The sequence below is a fragment of the Moschus berezovskii genome, chromosome 3 (assembly GCF_049115385.1).
Source record: "Moschus berezovskii isolate FMDL1 chromosome 3, NW_MosBer_1.0, whole genome shotgun sequence".
Classification (NCBI taxonomy): Eukaryota; Metazoa; Chordata; class Mammalia; order Artiodactyla; family Moschidae; genus Moschus; species Moschus berezovskii.
This window is the reverse complement of record NC_142462.1, coordinates 101,059,969-101,080,424: the sequence shown is the minus strand read 5'-3', so window position 1 is coordinate 101,080,424 and position 20,456 is coordinate 101,059,969. Positions and strand designations below refer to the sequence as shown.

At 39.1% G+C, this 20,456-nt stretch overlaps 1 protein-coding gene across 1 annotated transcript in view; it reads left to right on the top strand.

Moving 5' to 3' along the window:
- GRM8 (glutamate metabotropic receptor 8) overlaps positions 1-20,456 on the top strand; it is a 923,112-nt gene that overhangs the window by 329,051 nt on the left and 573,605 nt on the right. The window lies entirely within an intron of this gene.

Sequence of the window (20,456 nt, the reverse complement as noted above, 5' to 3'; positions counted from 1 at the left end):
TTGTTCCACATCACAATCTGAGAAGTGGTTTGTTTTTGTTATGTAGAATGAGAGAGGATGAAATTTCAAAATGATTTTTTTGATCTTCGGTCAGCCCATAAGGCACCTACTTATTTTCTATTTTTTGGTAATTAATTTATTTTTTATTGGAGGCAAATTATTTTACAATATTATATTGGTTGGTTTTGCCATACATTGACATGAATTCACCCCAGGTTTACATAAGTTCCCCCTGCTGAACCCCCCTCCCACCTCCCTTTATCCTCTCTCTGGGTCATTCCCGCATGCCAGCCCCGAGCATCCTATAACATGCATCGACTCTGAACTCTGTTCTGTCTGTTCTATTCAGTCGCTCAGTCGTGTCCGACTCTTTGCGACCCCGTGGACTGTAGCCTACCAGGCTTCTCCATCCATGGGATTCTCCAGGCAAGAATACTGGAGTGGGTTACCATTTCCTTCTCCAGGGGATCTTCCCGACCCAAGGATCGAACCCGGGTCTCCCGCATTGGAGGCAGACTCGTTAACCTCTGAGCCACCATCGACTCTGAACTAGTGATTCGTTTCACATATGACAACATACGTGTTTCAATGCCATTCTCCCAAATCATCCCACCCTCACCCTCTCCCACAGAGTCCCAAAGACTGTTCTATACATCTGTGTCTCTTTTGCTGTCTCGTATACAGGGTTATAATTTGCATCTTTCTAAATTCCATATATATGCGTTAGTATACTGTATTGGTGTTTTTCTTTGTGGCTTACTTCACTCTGTATAATAGGCTCCAGTTTCAAAATGAAATTTCAAAATGATTTTTTTGATCTTCGGTCAGCCCATAAGGCACCTACTTATTGAGTATGATTTCAGTTTTTCAGTTTGCTTCAAATGCCAAATGACCATAGGATGGTCAACGTTGACTTTTTCAGAAACTTCTCATGTACTTTTAAGAGGATCAGCTTCAATGATAGCTTTCAGTTGGTCATTGTCAACATCTGATGACTGGCCACTATGCTCCTCATCTTCAAGGCTCATTTCCTTTGTAAAACTTCTTGAACCACCACTGCGTTGTACATCTGTTAGCAGTTCCTGGGCCCAATGTGTTGATATTATGAGTTGTTTCTGGTGCTTTAAGAACCGTTTTGAACTTGAATAAGGAAACCACTTGGATTTGCTTTTTGTCTAATATCATTTCCATAGTCTAAAATAAATGTAAACTACACAGCCAGTAATAAGTCATTGACAAAAAAATGAGAAATGTATATTAAAATGATGTATAACATAATCATATTTATTTAAGAATGTATTCCAGTATCAAATGGCAAAGTTCAGTAGTGCAAAACTGCTATTACTTTTGCACCAACTTAATACTTGAAATGAGGTTCAAGGGCCCAGCACCACTTGCCAGTTTATTTAGAAACATAGACTTTCAGGTTCCGCAACCTACTGAATCAGAAACTGCATTTAAAAAAGATCCTGAAGGCATTGATATGCACTGCCCCACTTGATTGAATTTCAACTCACTGCTGGGTTTCATTATCAACCAGGGTCCGTTTTTCAAAATATGTGCCCCACGAAATGATAGAAGTCACCCCCTTCACCTGCCCAATGAGTGCCCTCTCTGTTTGCTGGTCAGTGCTCATGAGTGTGTTCCTGATGAAAGTGTGACTCCTATTTAAGAGTGTTAGAGAAAGAAACAGAAATGAGAACCACCGTGCCTGCTTCTGACCTTGACCACAGTCTGGGTTTCACCATGTTTGATTGTACTTCCCCAGCATTGCTCGTGTTGGGAACTTGAACTAGAACATTCATTCACATCCTCCTGATGGTCCACACTCCACCCCCACCCCCCAATACACTGGGTGAGCAATGGCATTGACCAGTCCGAGGCATTTGGCTTATTGTCACGAAGCAGAGCAAGCTTTTTGTTCCACATGTTCACCCATGTCAGGTCCAGGACCTTGGCCTTATTAGCACTGACCCACAAACTGAGCTTGTTATTGTGATGCTCCCCGTCAGGTAATGAGTACTTAAGCACCTACTGCTTCTAATTAGAGTGAACTATTGGCAATATGGTCTCAGCCCTCCAGCGACTTTTACAGTCTGAAATGGGGAAATGATATAAGGAAGGAAGGACAAAAGACATGTGGAATGAAAAAAAAAATAGTAGCATAGAGCAGGGTGGTTATCTTGACCACATGATGACTATTTCATTATCAGGAGATTTGGGGTTTTTGAAAATAGACACATTCTCAATATAGTAACAAAGGACCTCCATGCTGTTCTCTTTAGTTGGGAATGTGGATGTTTGGAGGTTTGTCTGCTTATGTAATCAATCCAGAAAGTAGTTTTTTAACTTAAAACTTTTTTGCAAGGGTTTAAAGAAATCACCTTTGTCAATTTTACTACCTAGAAAAAAAAATTATGATTTCAACAGTTTACTCATTTTGTCAAATTTTTACTCCAATCTAGATGAGAAGTATTGTAGAAAGATATGCCAAGGTGCATTTTAATTACAAATCACATTTAAACTTTTAAAGAAGAGGAAAAGTTTTCATTTATCCTACATATTTAGAAGAAACTATTTCTACCCCATCCGATTTAAGAGTGGAGGAACTTTTCAAAAGAAATGTTTCTAGGTAGATCCCGCTTTCCTATTTAATAGTGATTATTTGTAAATCTAATAGACTTTGGAGTTTACAGCTTTTGCAACCATTTTTGTATTTGAGCATTATCTTCTTTGTTATTTTTCTGGATGTAAAATTATTTAAACAATCATGTGAACTTGTCTTGCTATAGTACAGGTGTGATTCTTAGGAAGGGCTCTAACTTGCCTGCTTTAGCTATAGCAAGACCTCGTTCCAGAAGATGAAGAATTAGACCTGCTCATGCTCAGGGTAAAGACAGGCACTGGCTGTGCTGTGTGCCCTTTGGCTCAGTGTTTGCTGAGTATATGGCACAGGCAGTGCAGGGCCCTGAGAAGGCTTCATGGGTGGAACAGGCAAGCAAACTCTTCTCAGAGAACTTGTGAGTGAGTAGGGGAGACACAAAATGATGTGAACTGTTTTAATACGTGGTTGGAAGTAACTGTCGTGGGAGAAGTGAGAAGTGCTGTGGTCCTTCAGAGAAGGAAACAGGAGAGAGGGGGTGAGGGAAGTCTCAGGGCAGCAGGGACAAATGGACTGAGTTTGGATGGATGGGTAGAACTTGAACGTGGATCGCATTCCTGCGTAAAAACCTGCTGTGGAGATAATAAACTAAAATGTGTAAAACTCTGTGCCTCGTTATCATTGCCTTTGTTTCAAGGTAGAGGCAGAAAAATAACCTGAAAACTGGCCAAGCAAGCAAATAATGATATACAAAGCCCCCTTTTCAATCTTGTAATCTGCAATGATTACACGGTGGGCACTAGCTCTAGGCTGGGCTCTTAGCCAGGACAACCAGCCAAGCAGCAAGCTATTCAACTGGACAAAGTCAAACATATTCTCAAAGGAAGAGGAAGGACAAAAAAAAGGGGGGGAAGGGTACAAATGATAATCGTGAAAAACAGCCCAGCCTTTACCAGGGGATATTACGGTATAGCCAGGAGTCCTTGAATAAGACTGTGCCTAAATGAGGCCACCCAGTAGAATACTTCAACTGAAGTTCTTTTTAATTTCTTATTTGGTTTGCAGAGGTTCAAGGGCTCTTGTCTACATGGTGAAACAAAGACCATGGAGTCTGGTTTTAGGTCTGCCACCACTTAAGCGGCGTGACCTGGGCCCATATTCTCTCCAGGGGCCTGGGTACAGAAAGGCAACAGCAGTGACCATTTTATAAAATGCCCAGAAGTGCCCACCAGATGCAGCCAAGAAGGTTCCAGGGACTATGGCATACGGGAATGGAAGCAGATGAACTATAAAGTCACTCAGCCAGCAGTTCCATTGCTGAGAAAAATCAGCTTAGAAAACTGGGTCAAACTAGAGTGGTGACTATAATCAGAAACTTGCAAGAGGAAACACTACAAACATGTTAACCTGGGCAAAATTGATTGTTTTAAAAATAAAGATAAAGGAATAGATTAAAAGAAGAAATGCTACCTATTTTCTACCCTGATATAACTGGGATGAAGAGTTAGAATTGAAGGTGGAGGAGGAAAGTTTCTATTTTAATCCACAAAAGAAAAGGCTCATTTTCCCCTTCAATTTTAAGTACTTTTTTTTTTTTTTAAAGTTTCAGGCTTATCTCCATGTTTCAAGTGTAAGAGAAAGACCCTGTTCCACTCTGAATGTTGGATTAACTGATGCCACTCATTGTCCCAATCAGTTCCCTGGAGGTTAAGAGGGCTTTTTTTTTTTTTTTCAAACTTAATTTTGGTTTTGTGAAATCATTAAGTCTTGGAAGGTGCAGGATGACACACACTGCTGTAATTATTGCTTAGCCAAGCCTGGCATGGTCAGCTTAGTTGGATAGCATGTGGCACTAGTAAGAAACAACATTGAGAATACAACCTCATGTGAAGCATTTAACTTGACAAAGGGCAGAATCTACATTCCACTAGTACATCTCAACTGCAGACATTGGGTTTGCAAAAATAATGTTTTGGCATTGACGGAATTTGGGATAGAGTGCGCTTTAGTGGCCAGTGTGACCCATTAATGTGATGAGGAGCATAGCGCAACCTGTTTGCCTGACAACCAGTGGATCTCAAACTCGTGTGAGGGTGTTATTGTCTTATATGAATGGCAGTTTACTACAGAGGATGAGATGGTTGGATGGCACCACTGACTCAATGGACATGTGTTTGAGCAAACTCTGAGAGATAGTGAAGGACCAGAGAAGCCTGGTGTGCTGGAGTCCATGGGGTTGTAAAGAGTCAGACACGACCTAGTGACTGAACAATGAATATACCAAAGACAGTTTCCACTGTTATTATCTGAATGCCTTCTATATGGTAGGTATTGTAGTAAACGACATCTTATATGTCTTATCTCACTTAATACACCTAGCAATCAGTGAGCTAGACATTGTCTTCATGTTACAGATGAGGAAACCTAGTCTCAGAGATGCCTGGGGACTTGCCCAATATCATACAATTAGGAAATGATAATTCAGAGACCTAGTGTTCCTTATTTAGATAGGCACAGCATGGGGAGGGAAGTGGTTTTTGGTCATTTATTTAAAATTTTTATTGGAGTATAGTTGATTTGGGCTTCCCAGGTGGCCCGAGTGGTAAAGATCTGCCTGCTGATACAGGAGATGCAAGAGAGTCAGGTTGGATCTCTGGGTTCAGAAGATCCTCTGGAATAGGAAATGGCAGCCTGCTCCAGTATTCTTCCCTAGAAAACTCCATGGACAGAGAAGCCAGGTGGGCTACAGTGCATGAGGTCGCAAAGAGTTGGACGTGACTGGGTGACTGTGAACACACATAGTTGATTTACAGTGCTGTGTTTGCTTCAGGTGTACAGCAAAGTGAATCCGTTATACATATGCACATATCCATTACTTTTTAGATTCTTTTCCCATATAGATTATGATACAGTATTGAGTAGAGTTCCCTGTGCTATACAGTAGGTCCTTAAATAAATTTTAGAGGATTCTACAATTAAGGAAGGAAGAGGGATGAATGGATACTGTGGAGTCTCAGAGTCCCTACCACAACCGTGCTGACTAATTATGAAAAGAAATTAAATGTGGCAGGACCCCTAACTTGCTTTTAGAAACTTACTCCTTCACAAAGAGCTTATCCATCATGGAAATTATAGGAATGAAAACTATTCTCCTGGTCTTATTGCTTGTTCAGTTTTCTTCCTATGTTCTTACAAATACAATGTGAACTGAGTTTTAAGGAAAAATACCGTAGGACAAGTGTTCAGCTTTTTCCAGTTCAAATATCTATCATTTGTTCAGTTCCTTTCAGCCAATCACAAGGTAATTCTATCATGGGATCTTACTTGTGTGTCTGGAACTACATGTTCATAACTGATTCTAAGCATCATGGTCTAAGTGATTACCATCTTTTCTTAATACTGACATCTTTGCCAGCCCTGGTGGAATAATCAGGCTTGTTAGGAGTAACATACACATGGAAGAAAGCATGCTTATACTATTGCATGAAGATGTGAAAATAGTGAACTGAGTAGCCAACTTGTGTTTCTCAACCTGATTGTTTGTTGCCTCTGATAGCACTGAACTGGTAGACAAAACTGCTTCCCAAGTTTATATTAAGGAACAAAATTTATTAACATGAGAGAAACAGGAATATACAGAAGAGTCCTAGTACTTGGTAAAGTTAGTATGCCGGGATATATGGTTTGGAAGTTACACACATGTATTGTTTTCTGATAAGGTAGGTTCATCTGGACACCTTAAGCAGTTTCCTCTTTATGTTTGTTGATCTCTGTTTCCATCCTCTACACACACAATCATCAGCATTCATTGTGGATCCATATGAGGGTGCACGTGTGTGTTTTTGCTTCCCTTTTCATTTGCTGAGTCAACAAGTAGCTGCAGTTCTGATGCTCTGGCTTTGTTGCACCCCAACCTTGAAGTTTTTCTCCTCTCCATCCCCAGTACTCCTCTCTGGAAAATTCCATGGATGGAGGAGCCTGGTAGGCTATAGTCCATGGGGTTGCAGAGAGTCAGACACGACTGAGCGACTTCACTTTCTTTCTTTGTATAGTTCCTTTTGGAGAGGGAAATGGCAACCCACTCCAGTGTTCTTGCCTGGAGAATCCCATGGACAGAGGGCCCTGGTGGGCTATAGTCTATGGGGTTGCAAAGAGTTGGACATGACTAAGCAACTAACACACACACACACACATCCCCACACAGTATTTCCTTGGACTGATTATCTACTTTGCTAAGGTTTTGTCAGTTTTAGTCGCTGCCTTCCTGTTTGGGTGTTGAGAATTCCTGTTCTGCTATACCTGGGTTTCCCAGCCCCCCTTCCTCAGCAGGTCTGGGTCTCAGCCAAATTGTGAACTTTGCCTTTCTGCCCTCTTCTTTCTGAACAATCCTCCGCCATGACATTTCCCTCTTCAGTACAAACTCCTGGGTAGCTTCAGATGATCTACTCCAAGCATGATGGTTCTTTGTAGTTTCCTATTTTGTTTTTAAAATGCATGCAAATCTTGGATTCTGCAGCACAATTGATCCATTTGTTTAAAGAAACAAATGGTTTAAATGACTGGTTAAAACATTCACCTCCCTCTTCCTCAAATCTTCAAGTCACACTTAATTTGCAGGAAAATAAGCCATGTTTATCTTGTGGCTTTGCACAATCTTTCAGCACGTGGCTCCAAACCTCCATGGAGTCAAAGTTTTCTTAGTCAAAGAAAATGAGCTGTAATAGTGGGATTTGAGTTAAGGGATTTTAAAAAATCCCTTTATTTTATTTTACTTATTTTCCCAGCTTTATTGAAGGATAAGTGACAAGATAAATAAAATATTAAAAATAAAACTGTATATATTTAAGGTGTATAACTTGATGTTTTGAAATATAACATTGTAAAATAATTGCCACAGTCAAGTTAAATTAACATATTCATCACCTCACATAGTTACCATTTTCTTTTTTGTCTTTTCCTTTTTTTAAATTGAAGTATAGTTGATTTACAATATTGTGCCAGTTTTGAGTATATATCAAAGTGATTCATTCATATATATATATATTCTTTTCAGATTCTTTTCCATTATATGTTATTACAAAATACTGAATATAGTTCCCTGTGCTATACAGTAGATCCTTATTGTTTATCTGCATTTTCTTTTTCTTTATTCTTTTTATAATAGTGAGAACACTTATGATCTGCCCTCTTAGTAAATTTCATGCATACAATGGATTATTATTAACTACAGTCATATTGCTATACATTAGAAACAGTATTTATCATGCATTACTGAAACTTTGTACTTTTTTGACCAGTATCTCTCCATTTCCCTCTCCCCCAAGTCCCTGGCAACCACCATTCTATTCTGTTTCTATGAGTTTGGCTATTTTAGAATGTCCGTGTAAGAGATATTATACAGTATTTGTCTTTCCGTGACTGGCTTTTTTCACTTAATTTGATGTGAACCAAATCTATCCATGTTGTTGCAAATATCAGGATTTCCTTCTCTTGCAAGCTGAATAATTTTACATGGTGTGTGTGTGTGTGTGTGTGTGTGTGTGTGTGTTTATCTTTATCCATTCATCCATGAAGGAAGTTTAGATTGTCTCTATATCTTGGTTACTGTGAAAAGAAAGGCTCTTTCCTAAGCCTGGGAAACACTGTTGTTGTTGTTCAGTCCATAAGTCATGACTGACTCTTTGCAACCCCATGGACTAGAGCATGCCAAGCTCCTCTGTCCTACACTACCTCCGGGAGTTTGCTTGGATTCATGTCCATTGAGTTGGTGGTGCTATCTAACATCTCATCCTCTGCTGCCTGCTTCTCTTCTTGCCTTCTCTCTTTCACAGCATCAATCTTTTCCAGTGAGTCAGCTCTTCACATCAGGTGGCCAAAGTATTGGACTTTCAGCTTCAGCAATAGTCCTTCCAATGAATATTCAAGGTTGATTTTCTTTAGGATTGACTGTTTGATCTCCTTCCATAGAAAAAATGACTCATAGGTCTGGTCCAACCAACAGTTCTGGTCTCTTCCTGTGTCTTGTTTGACTGTGTAAGTGAAATTGCCTCCCCCATGACCTTAACTGCAGGCATAAAGGACCTGAGATTTCTATTCCTGACCCTCAAGAGGAACCTCATACTGTTTAGTGGTCTGTCGACTTTAATATTTCTAGTCATTTGAAGCTACATTTTATTTATTTACCTTTCAATTTATTTATGCTGCTACTTTCTCTGGCCTAGAAATGACTGGTATGTTCATTTTTAACTCTGTGGTTTAACCTCTGTATATACCATTATTAAAATCAATTTTAGAAAGTCACAGCATGCTGTGGAGACCCATCCCTAAATACTTTTATGAATGATTTAGTGCAGGGCTAAATAATTACACTTTGTGGCTGAAAGACTCACAGTTGATAAGTAAGAGGGATTGGCTATTTCTTTGCCTTTCTTAAATATATACTAAAATTATGAATTCTTATATATTTAAAATGTAAAGTCACTTTGATAGCATAGTTGAGAGCTCTGGGGGATTTTTCATCTACCCACATTTTTCTAAATTTGGTTTCTTAAGTATTAGGAAAATACTGGGTTAAGTATAGGTCTGATCGTTATGAGCAGTGTACAGGGCACCCAAAAGGAATGATGTCTTGTCCTAGTCCTTGAGAGCAAGGAGACAGAATGAATCTGTATCTACGTATGTATCAGGGCTTCCCTAATGGCTCAGGGGTAAAGAATCTGCCTGCAATGCAGAAGACACTGGGTTTGATCCCTGGGTTGGGAAGATTCCCTGGAGAAGGAAATAGCAACCCACTCCAGTATTCTTGCCTGGGGAATGAATCCCATGGACAGAGAAATCCTGGCAAGCTACAATCCATGGGATCACAAGGGTCAGATACCACTTAGCAACTAAACCATCACCACCACCTACATAGGTATCAAAGGCTGATGGGTGACTAGTATGGAGTGATGATTTATTCATTCATTCCACATATACTCACTAAGCTTCCCCTACATCCCAAACACTGTGCTTTGTCTTGCAGAGGAGGTGGTAGATGAAATTCACAAGGTCCCTGCTCTCATGAATCCATTGGGATTGATGCCATATTTATTGAAGTGTTATTGCATGCCAGGAATTGTTCTGCCACCTTCACATGTACTAACTCTTAATCTTTCCGTAATTATCATGAGGCATGAGATACATTTACAACTCGTAAGTGTTGGAACCAAGATTTGAACTCTAGCAACTATCTCCATAACACAACTCCCACTTATATAATCCACCAACATGCATAGGTTTATCAACCTGTAAACTGTGATAAGCGCTTAGAAAGAAGAGTACAAGATGCTATTTGGGGGTAGCAAAGGAAGTGGGGTTAAAGAAGAACACATGGAGAATGATTTAGTCACCAGTTAAGTGAGAACAGAAGATAGACTGACTCAAGTGAAAGAGCTTGGTGAGTCCAGCTATGCTTTTACCTGGCTAGAGTCAATTTCTAGATAACCTTAGTCCAACCATTAATCTCTATGCGCTCAATTGTTTTCACGATTCCTATTTGGTTACATTGCCCTTAACACCCGTATGATTGTGTGCAACTTAATTGAACCCAGTACTTTCTTTCTTTTAAAGCTTTGAAGCCTATCCTTTTTTTTTCCCCTGAGGTTTCCATTAGTTGCATCCTGCTTGGGGCTAATCCACCATACAGCTGTGGTTGATGTCCAGGTATGATTCTGAGGACCTTTTCTTTGCCCCCATGAGAGGATGGGTTTTTCTAAGAAGTCATGAGACCTAGTTCCTCAGAGAAGGAATCTTGAGCTTTTCACTATCAGCATCATGATCATCTGATTCTACCCTTTCCTGGATATCTAGATAATGAGGTTCCTGGAACCCAGACAGACCTCTTAACATTACTGCTTTTTGATATTGTTGAACTCTAGAAATTGAACTCTTTCTCTATTTCATTTCATCACAACTCTAGTCTTAGTCAAACAGTTAAAGGATCCATCTCTACTTTTCCTTTTTGCCTCCCCAATCTTAATAGTACAAATTCATTTTTGATAATATTTACTCCTACTTTTGAACTGCGGTGTTGGAGAAGACTCTTGAGAGTCCCTTGGACTGCAAGGAGATCCAACCAGTCCATTCTAAGGGAGATCAGTCCTGAGTGTTCATTGGAAGGACTGATGCTAAAGCTGAAACTCCAATACTTTGGCCACCTCATGCGAAGAGTTGACTCATTGGAAAAGATCTTGATGCTGGGAGGGATTGGGGGCAGGAGGAGAAGGGGATGACAGAGGATGCGATGGCTGGATGGCATCACCAATTCAATGGACGAGTTTGGGTAAACTCCAGGAGTTGGTGATGGACAGGGAGGCCTGGTGTGCTGCGATTCACGCAAAGAGTTGGACACCACTGAGCAACTGAACTGAACTGAACTCCTTCTAGAACACAGGCCTTCTCATTCTTTTTTTAAAAAATATGTTTTAATTTGTAAAATCTATACCTCTTCATGGTTTTCTTTGATTAACTCAGTTCATTAAACATTTTTCCAAGTCTCCAGGCATTTCTGTATGCTATTTACATGATATCCTTTGAACTCAATAATGCAACTTGGTGCGCATGCCTGCTTATATTACCCGACTGTCATGTACTCTTCAAGGGTGACAATTATGCCTTTTCTTTATAATTCTTCTACAGAGTCCTGCATGTTGGCTAACGGTGCCAACTCAAAAATATTTCTAAATAATGAATATAGTGTCAATTCTTTATTAATTGTCTAGACTTTCTCTGTGTGGTCTCAACCTTGACTTTAGTTTGCCAACTAAAAATACACCCTTTACATGGTATTAACTAAGGATAAACAATGTGTTCATTGATTGACTTTCTTATCTTCCAATCTGTAGCTGTGGCATGGAAAAGAATTAACCATCACATATTTTGGGTTTCCACTGTCCTTAAAATAAAAGTCCAAATGCTGCAATGAACATAATAGAGTATTAAAGAAAGACTCACAACAAAGCCAAACCAAAGTAGCCAACTTACCAATGGGCAAATGATACAATGTTTCAGAGATGCTCAGGAAAAGAGAAAAATCCTTTACAGTAATCTGTTGGAGAGGCTAGTGAAATTCCTACATTGAGGGGGTTGACTCTAGATAACCCTGAGGTTTCTTTACAACTAAGATGCTGTTTTAAAATTCAGAGTCAAAATTAAAGAAGAGGACTAAAAGGAATGCTAGCAAGTGACCGTAAAAACGAAGTCTTGGGAATTTTTGGTGAGAAGGTCAATAGTTATTTTCTGTTGAGTTAGATGCTAAGTGCTGTGTGATGCTTTCAAAGCAACTGTGATAAATTATTAAGTACTTGTAATTTATTACCCACATCAGGGAATAATATATTGCAGTGTGAGCTGATGACACCAGGCATTGCTGGCTGAAGCATTTGTCTAGATATTGCACACGATTGTCTGAAAAGCAACAGGCTCATTAGTAACTCAGGTTGTTGCAGGAGATTGTGTTTTCCTTGTTATGAGTTTTTCCATTTCCAACTAGAAAGTGAAGAATTGTAGAGACACATTTACATTAGTCAAGTGCCCTGGTGAGACTTCTGCCCTCTGAAATTATTGGGATAATCGCTGGTGTTTTCCAAGTGTAAGAAATGAAGGACAGAACATGACTTCTTCTATTTAAAATAAATGTTTTATGAATTCTTGATAAATACATATTTGGGCTTTTGACTTTTCAGTTATCTGTGGCTGATGTGAAATGTTGTTAATCTACTGTTTGTTAACCTAGTTGCAAGCTACATTTTCTATTCTGCTTAGTGTAATTTTATGAGGAATAATTCACACTAAGCATGCAGAAGCATGCCTCACATAAGGATTAATTCATAAAGTCCCTAGAGATGAGCGCTTTTCATAGCATCTTCACAATCTGAGTGTTTTCTTCTACTGATTCAAAGCACATCATTGAATTTGTTATCTGGAGGAAAATAAAAAAATACTCTTGCATTTTCCTTGCCAGCAATTATAGGAGCCCTTGTCATATGCTGTGGCTTGTTAGCTCTGAAACACCTTGAAAATCTTTATTTCACATAACTTCTGGAAATTCTTACTTTTTTTTTTTTATCATTCTCTATTGTAACTATTGCTTTTCTTCTGAGGTATTCTAAATTTTACCTCTGTTTTAATGTGTTCAACATCAGCTCTACTTATAGACAAATTATCTCACTGCTCTTGAGAGCTTTCCATAAAACTTTAAAAGCATCTATCCACCTGTACTAAGCAGTGTGATTGAAGAGAGGAGGAAGGAGAGGTGAGAGGTGGATGAGTGACAGCTGGAAGAGGATGGTGGAGTCTTGGAAAAGCAGAGAAAGTTCAGAACAGGCTAGTATGTAGCCAAGAGCAAGACTGTGTATACTAAGTACCTCCCAGTTGAAAACTAGGAGACCTTCAACCATTCTGCCTGTGAATATCACTTACCATATTATATTCACATGAAAATGCTTAATAATTGATAGGAACCATCAGCTCATACTTACTTACAGTTTGTAACCTATTAGAAAGTGGAAAGAAAAAGTGACTATGCAAATAGACTAGAATAACCAATAGGCTGGTAGTCTGTTGGAACTGGATTATCTGGAGCAAAGGAAACCTTAGTTGTAGACCCTGGTGGCTCAGAGGTTAAAGCATCTGCCTCCAATGTGGGAGACCCGGGTTCGATCCCTGGGTCGGGAAGATCCCCTGGAGAAGGAAACGGTAACCCACTCCAGTATTCTTGCCTGGAGAATCACATGGACGGAGAAGCCTGGTAGGCTACAGTCCACGGGGTCGCAAAGAGTCGGACACGACTGAGCGACGGAACGGAACGGAACATTATACTTTCCTTTGTCTGGGGTTCTGTCTTAGACCTCATTTGAGAGTCATGAGGCAAAGACATATTAGAGTTAGAAGGACCAGCCAAGACTAGAACTGTGTGTCCTTTCAAAAGACCGTGTATGGGGTGGGGGGACGACTGAGCGTTTGGTTAATTACTAACCCATTATGAGCAATTTACCATGTACGTCAGGCTCTGTTCTAAGTGCTTTACATGTGTTAACTCATATCAGTCCTATGAGGTTAGTACTGCTTACTGTTCCCATTAAGATGAGAAGGAAATTGAGGCACAGAGAAGTTAAGTAATTTGACCAAGGTCACACAGCTAGTAAATCAGAACTGAGTTTGGGCACCGGCGTCTTCTCCACTGTCTGCACTTCTCGTCACTCTTGTCCTCTGCCTGTCCAGTGTGGCTCAGCAATGTCTTTATTCCACAGGAGTCACATTCAGTTAAAGGCACAGGGCCCTGTTTCCCTTCTTAATGGCCTCTGTTGCTGCAGACTCCACTTGCGTCTTTAGCGTCTATACTCCTGTTAAATAAAACACATGAAAGTGCATATAAATTGCAAAGACCAATAAAAATGTTATTTCATTATTTCCCAAACAGGTAAGCTTGCCCCTTAAGTCCTCTTCTGCCTTAAATTTAAAAGTTTTCTTATTTTCTAAAGCCTGTAGGGTGATAGAATTCTGCTCTGCCCAAAAGGATGCTAGCTTTCTATTTATATTTAAATCCAGTACAATGAAAAGCACAGTTGCTGGGTCACACCAGCCATGTGGCAGGGGCTCAGTGACTACACATTGCTGGCAGCTACTGTCCTGAACAGGACAGCAATAGGACATGTCTATCACTGTAGAAAGTTCTCTTGGGTGGCACTAGACAGATCACACAAGACAGTATTTCCTTTCAAATGAAGCAACATCATAATTACATCACTTTGGTATTGGACCATCTCATTTTTTAATCATGTCTCTCCCCCTCATTCCTCTTGTTTATTTACTTTTCCCTTTAAAATAAACGCACTTGGCCCTGTTTCTTTCTTTCTCTTTTTTTCTTCCCTCTAGTTTTCTTGCTTCCACTCATTCTTCCATACTGAAAATGTGTGAAAGCAGCTGCCCAAGCCCATTAAATGTGTCAACACCTTTGCCTCCAGGCGGCCTCCTTCCAGACTTGCTTTCTTCAGACAGCTTTCCTGACCTGCAGGAGAACCCTCTGAGACAGACCCCTTGGACGTGAGGCTCTGCATCACCCTTGAATTCAATTTCTTCCTGAAAGGCATTCATATGCTATGTATTTATTTGCATTTTTCCTGCTATGTATTTGTTTATTAGTAAGATAGAATTCACACAGTGCACACATCAAAGAGCATCCAGGATTCTATTCAATAAATCACCCAAGATCACCAATTTCACGTATCTTTCAGGCCATCCAACACTTGAACAGTGCCTTGCACATTTCAACAGACCATTGGTCTAATCCCATGGAGCACACATTTAGTGGCAGCTCTATAGTTTTTAAAAGTCACAACAAACAGGATCGGTTGTTTGTTAGATACTCTCACCAGAAGACAGAGGCTGGACTGTTCACTCTTTTATTTATTAATCTACCAGACATTTATTTCCTGTCACTAATAGTGCACACTTTGCAGGGCACTGAGGAGTCAGAGTTAAAGGCACAACATTAACCTGAAAGATCCAGTAGCCTAGCCAGGAAAACCAGCAGCTAAGTCAGTGCCGATGATATGGTGGAATAAATGTTCTAATTAGAGATTTCTAAACTGTGTTGATGGAATCATCAATGACCAGCCAACACTGGGAGGATGTGGAATCAGGAAAGTCTTCTGGAGAAGTGGACCCTCCAGATGAGTCTTGCAAGACAACAGTTATCTAAGCACAGGCTTGTAAGAGTATGACCTTTGCAGGTGTTGAGTGGGTATGGGGTTATTGGTGGCAAATGAGACTAAAGGCTGAGCTAGATTATGAAGAGCCTGGATTTTGTCCTGTGGAAAAAACGGCATGCTGTTGGAGTATTTAAGCAAGGAGTAACACTCACCATTGGATTAATATTTTAGACCACACACAATGCCAACTATTGAACTGGAGGCAAAAATACTTGAGAAGAGGTAATTGCAATAATCCAGGTGAGGGCTAAGGAGGGCTTTAACTAAAGCCATGCAGGGGAGAGGGAGAGAGTGGGCAGATTAAAGAGGGATTTTGGGTTTGAAACAGCAAGACTTCGTAACGCATTGAATGAGGGCAATTAAGCACAGTTAGGAGTCTAGGATAATGGCCAGGTTTCAATCAAAGATATTGCTGCAAAAATTTCTCCATGGGTGAAAGACCACGTTAAATGATACCTATAATTCTTTGCAGGACTATGAGTCATAATTTAAAATTTTATTAACTTTTGGGACTCCTGACAACTTCCACTGAATATTGTAAAATATAATAAAGCTAACACTTAATATCTACATAATATGGTGGGATATCTTTTTTTCAGATACTTTAGCAAAACATTAAACATAAAGTACTTAATATTGGCAAGGCTGCTGTACAGTCATATTTTAGTGTGTTATTTTTGTTGAAGTATAATTGATGTGCAATATTATGAAAGTTACAGGTGTACAATATAGTGATTCATAGGTTTTAAAGGTCTGACTCCCTTTATATTTATTATAAAATATTGGCTATATTCCTTGTCTTGTGCAATATAGCTTGTTTTCTACATCTGTGAATCTGTTTCTTATTATATTCACTAGTTGTTGTATTTTTAGACTCAACATATAAGTGATATCATACAGTTTTTGTTTTTCTCTGTCTGGCTTATTTCATTTAGCATAATACCCTCCACCTCCATCCACGTTGTTGCAAATGGCAAAATTTCATTCTTTTTAATGGCTGAGTAGTATTCCATTGTGTGTGTATAATATACTATATATGTAGTATAATACACACACACACACGCCACATTTTCTTTATCCATTCACATGGTGATGAACACTTAAGTTGCTTCCATATCTTAGCAGTTGTAAATAATCCTGCTCTGAAAATTTGGGTACATGGATCTTTTTGAATTAGTGTCTTTGTTTTTTCTTTCAGATATATATATTTTAACCAGGAGTGGAATTGCAGGGTCATGTTGTAATTTTAATTTTAGATTTTTGAGAAACTTGAGTACTATTTTCCACAATGGCTGTACGCATTTACATTCCCACCAATAGTGTACGAGGGTTCCCTTTTCCCCACGTCCTTGTCAACATTTGTGATTTGTGTTATTTTTGACCACAGCCATTCTGACAGATGTGAGGTTGTATCTGATTGTGGGTTTGATCTCCATTTCCCTAATGATTAGCAGTGTTGGGCATCTTTTCATGTGCCTGTTGGTCATCTGCATGTTCTCTTTGGGAAAAGGTCTGTTCAGATCTTCTGATCATTTTTAATTGAGTTGGGTTTTTTTGATATTGAATTGTATGAGCTGTTCACATATTTTAGATATTAACCATTTATTGATCATATTCTTTGAAAATATTTTTTCTCATTCTGTAGGTTGATTTACACTATTTCTGGTAATAGTATAAATTTGTATAATTCTTTTGGAAAATAATTTGGTAGTATGCACTAAAAGGGCTTCCCAAGTGGCACTAGTGGTAACGAACACACATGCCAATGCAGGAGACATGAGATGTGGTTTTGATCACTGGCTTGGGAAGATTCCCTGGAAGAGGGCATTACAACCTACTCCAGTATTCTTGCCTGGAGAATCCCATGGACAGAGGAACCTGGCAGGCTACAGTTCATAGGATCACAAAGAGTCAGACACGGCTGAAGCAACTTGGCAGGCACATGCACTAAAAAGTATAGAGCATATAAAAATATGTTCATCTTGCCAGGAAATTATATCAAAGATAGTCTTCAAAAGAAGAAAAGAGCTATGATACGGAAGTGTGTATTGCATTGGTACTTAGACCTGTGAACTATTGTTCATGACCTAAATGCTGAAGAACAAGGAGAAGAGTAAGTAAAATTGGTTATATCAATTCTAAGGAAGGTTGAATAGCTGAGAAAATGATGACTATCAGTATTGTACACGGAAATCATGTGTGCTAAGTCTTAAAGCACATCTTGTTAGAAACCCAGCGTTCTTTCTGCAGCTTCTCTTGAAATAGCATAGAAGAACACTAACAGGACAATGATCAGTGGAAAGCCGAACACCAAAAGTATGTGCACATTAATAAAAACTGATAATTATGGGTTTATGTGGATAAAGCCTGAAATATGTTGAATAAAATTTTAACGCTAGGATGGTAAGGTTGTGGAGAGTATTATTTTCCATGTTTTTCTTTAGCTGTTGTTCCATCTGTTTTTGTGCTATGATGCCACAATGATACTTTAACAATTATAAAAGTAAAAAAAAAAAGCAAAACAGTTTTATTTTGGTTTAGAATTGTATTGTTTAGGTCTTCAGTATTTCCATAAGATTGCTTGTTATTATCCTTCCCAATTTAGAAGAGTTAGCTATTTAATAATAGAACACATGTGCAGCAATTCTAGTACTGCATTCTGCTTTCTAAAAATTCATTCAGCACAAATTTCACAGAAGCCCACCTACACTTTGGAGCTATTTAATTTTTCACAGTTTTATACCCATGTTGTATGGTAGCAACCATGGAAAAATAAATTGAATGCTAACCATGCTGCAGAAAATAGATGAAATGTATGCTGTGAGCTCTAAAAATGACAAACCTAGTGTTATTTTGGCTATTTTTCATACTTAATAAATGGAAGCAGGAAGGGACAGGCCCTGTATTTGAATTCTTACTGTTCTCTTGTGTCACATCCCACCGGAAGCTATTCAGTACCATCTCCTTTTCATCTGATGTTGTAGCCTCTTTCCTAACCTTCCTCCTCCTCTTCTTTGCCCACTTTTTGCCTTTCATATAACTTGTGATTTCGCCTACCTGAGTCCCACAGACACTTACTGGAGATGTTTTTCCCTGGAGGACAACGAGCAAGCATTTATTTGACTCTGGATTTTTGTCCTCATGAAAGGCATTGACCTGTTTCTCCCTCCTTTTCCTCCTTAAACTTCTCACATAAATTGGCTCTGAGAGACTTCCATGTCCATTCACTTCCTTTGCACAATGCTGTGTCCAATTAGAGCCAGATGAGAACCTGGTTCCTATTGCCACCATCGACATCTGAGATTAGTGATTTTTTTTTTTCTAAAATAAAAAAGATAAACCACACAGATATCATGTCAATAGGACCAAAGAAAATGAAAGAAAGGTAATATCACCCTTTCGAGGGCTGTGGCTAGGAGTTGGTGGAGAGTGAGAAAAACCTGTTACCAGAAAACAATGTGGTCACTTGATTTCACATAAATCACAGTATCTGGGACACGCATGACACCCAGAGGGATTAGACAGTATAATCCCTGTTGCACAGTGACTAATGCAGGAAAAGAATTTAACAGTTTTGGGGTGACATTGTTAGTTTGCGTGATTGTTCCCAATTCTATGCCCAGCTACTATTGTTACATAATCTGTGAGACTTAAAATGAATATTTATCATTTAGTATTAAAATAAAGAAATGACTTATGAATCCAATACCATTTGCTTCTTTCACCTCTTGGAGCCCAAATTCTGTGAAAATCAGGGTCGGGTCTTTCATCTCCTGTGCCTGGCACAGCGCTGGCAGGAGACTTTCTTTCCCTTGTTGCTGTTTGCAGTTGGTTTATCCTGTGCGTGCTGAGGGTGGGGCCTCGTCTTTGACGTGGTAAAAAGGAAGCAACCTATTGGTCGCTGGAAAAGAAATCACGGCAAATCTTGTCTGGAAAAATGTTATGTATAGATTAACTTCCAGTGCTTCAGTGTACAACATATTTTTAAAACGTAGGATGTATCCAAATCACAGATTACTGAAATATTCAGTGATTTATCTCCCACTTAGAGCTCACCAGGTTTCAATTCTGGATGGATTAGCTAAAATTTGGCCAAGGAGTTCCTTCATATCTTTTCATATTTTCCTGAAACCACCTTTACCAAGGCTTCAGATCCTCACTGGTGGGGTTTGAATGACAGCTTCTTATTTCCACCTGCTTCTCACTTCCACCTGCTTCTCTGTGGTGTAGGATTGTGTATCTACCAAACCTACTATAAACTCATGTGCCTGAAAGCCAGAACACTACAGTCACCTCCATCAATGCCCCCAGCTGCACATACTCACCTCTGGGAGCCTCTGGGCTCCTCTCAACCCTACAGCCACTTTGCCCATAGACCATCATTTCCTTGTGTTCCTTGAAATAAGATCACCTGGGAGACAGTTATATCCTTATGTGAGAGAACTCATTTTCTTTTTATCATAACAACAAACATTATATTAAATTGGATATAGTATCCAGGTTGGTAAAGCACTAGTTGTGTTTTTGTTTAAATGGTAGATTTTTTATGTCATTGAAAACAGTTATTGATGTATCTGTAGAGTTTGAGTGGGAAATATTTTATGGACAGGTTAGCTTTGAATGAGATAAAAGCTGTTGCTTTAAATTCTGGCAATGTAGGTTGTCATGTTGTTCCTATTAATTACTATTTTTGTCAATATGCATTTTTGTCTGGGTTTTGGTCACAAGAAGATTAAACAAGCATCTGCTATGCCACCAAAAAACAAATAAGCAAATCCCCCAATTAGGTAAGATGATACAGGCCTAGGAATAAAGATACAGAAATATTTTTAAGAGAAATCCAGTTACAGAAGAGCTTCCCTTAACAGATAGGAAGCCATCTTTCAGCTCTTTTTTTCTTTTCTTCTTACTTCATGACTTTAAAAAGCAGTACCCCACACATGCATTTTATCTGAGTGATTTTGTATATTGTACAACCAGGCTTAACTAAAACAGCAGTCACACAATCACACACCGCAGTCCTCCCAATTTTGAATTTAGAAAATTTGTTTTCAATACTTTTTAGACTTTTTTTTCTGGGTTTTGTCTCCATTTCCCCCCACAAC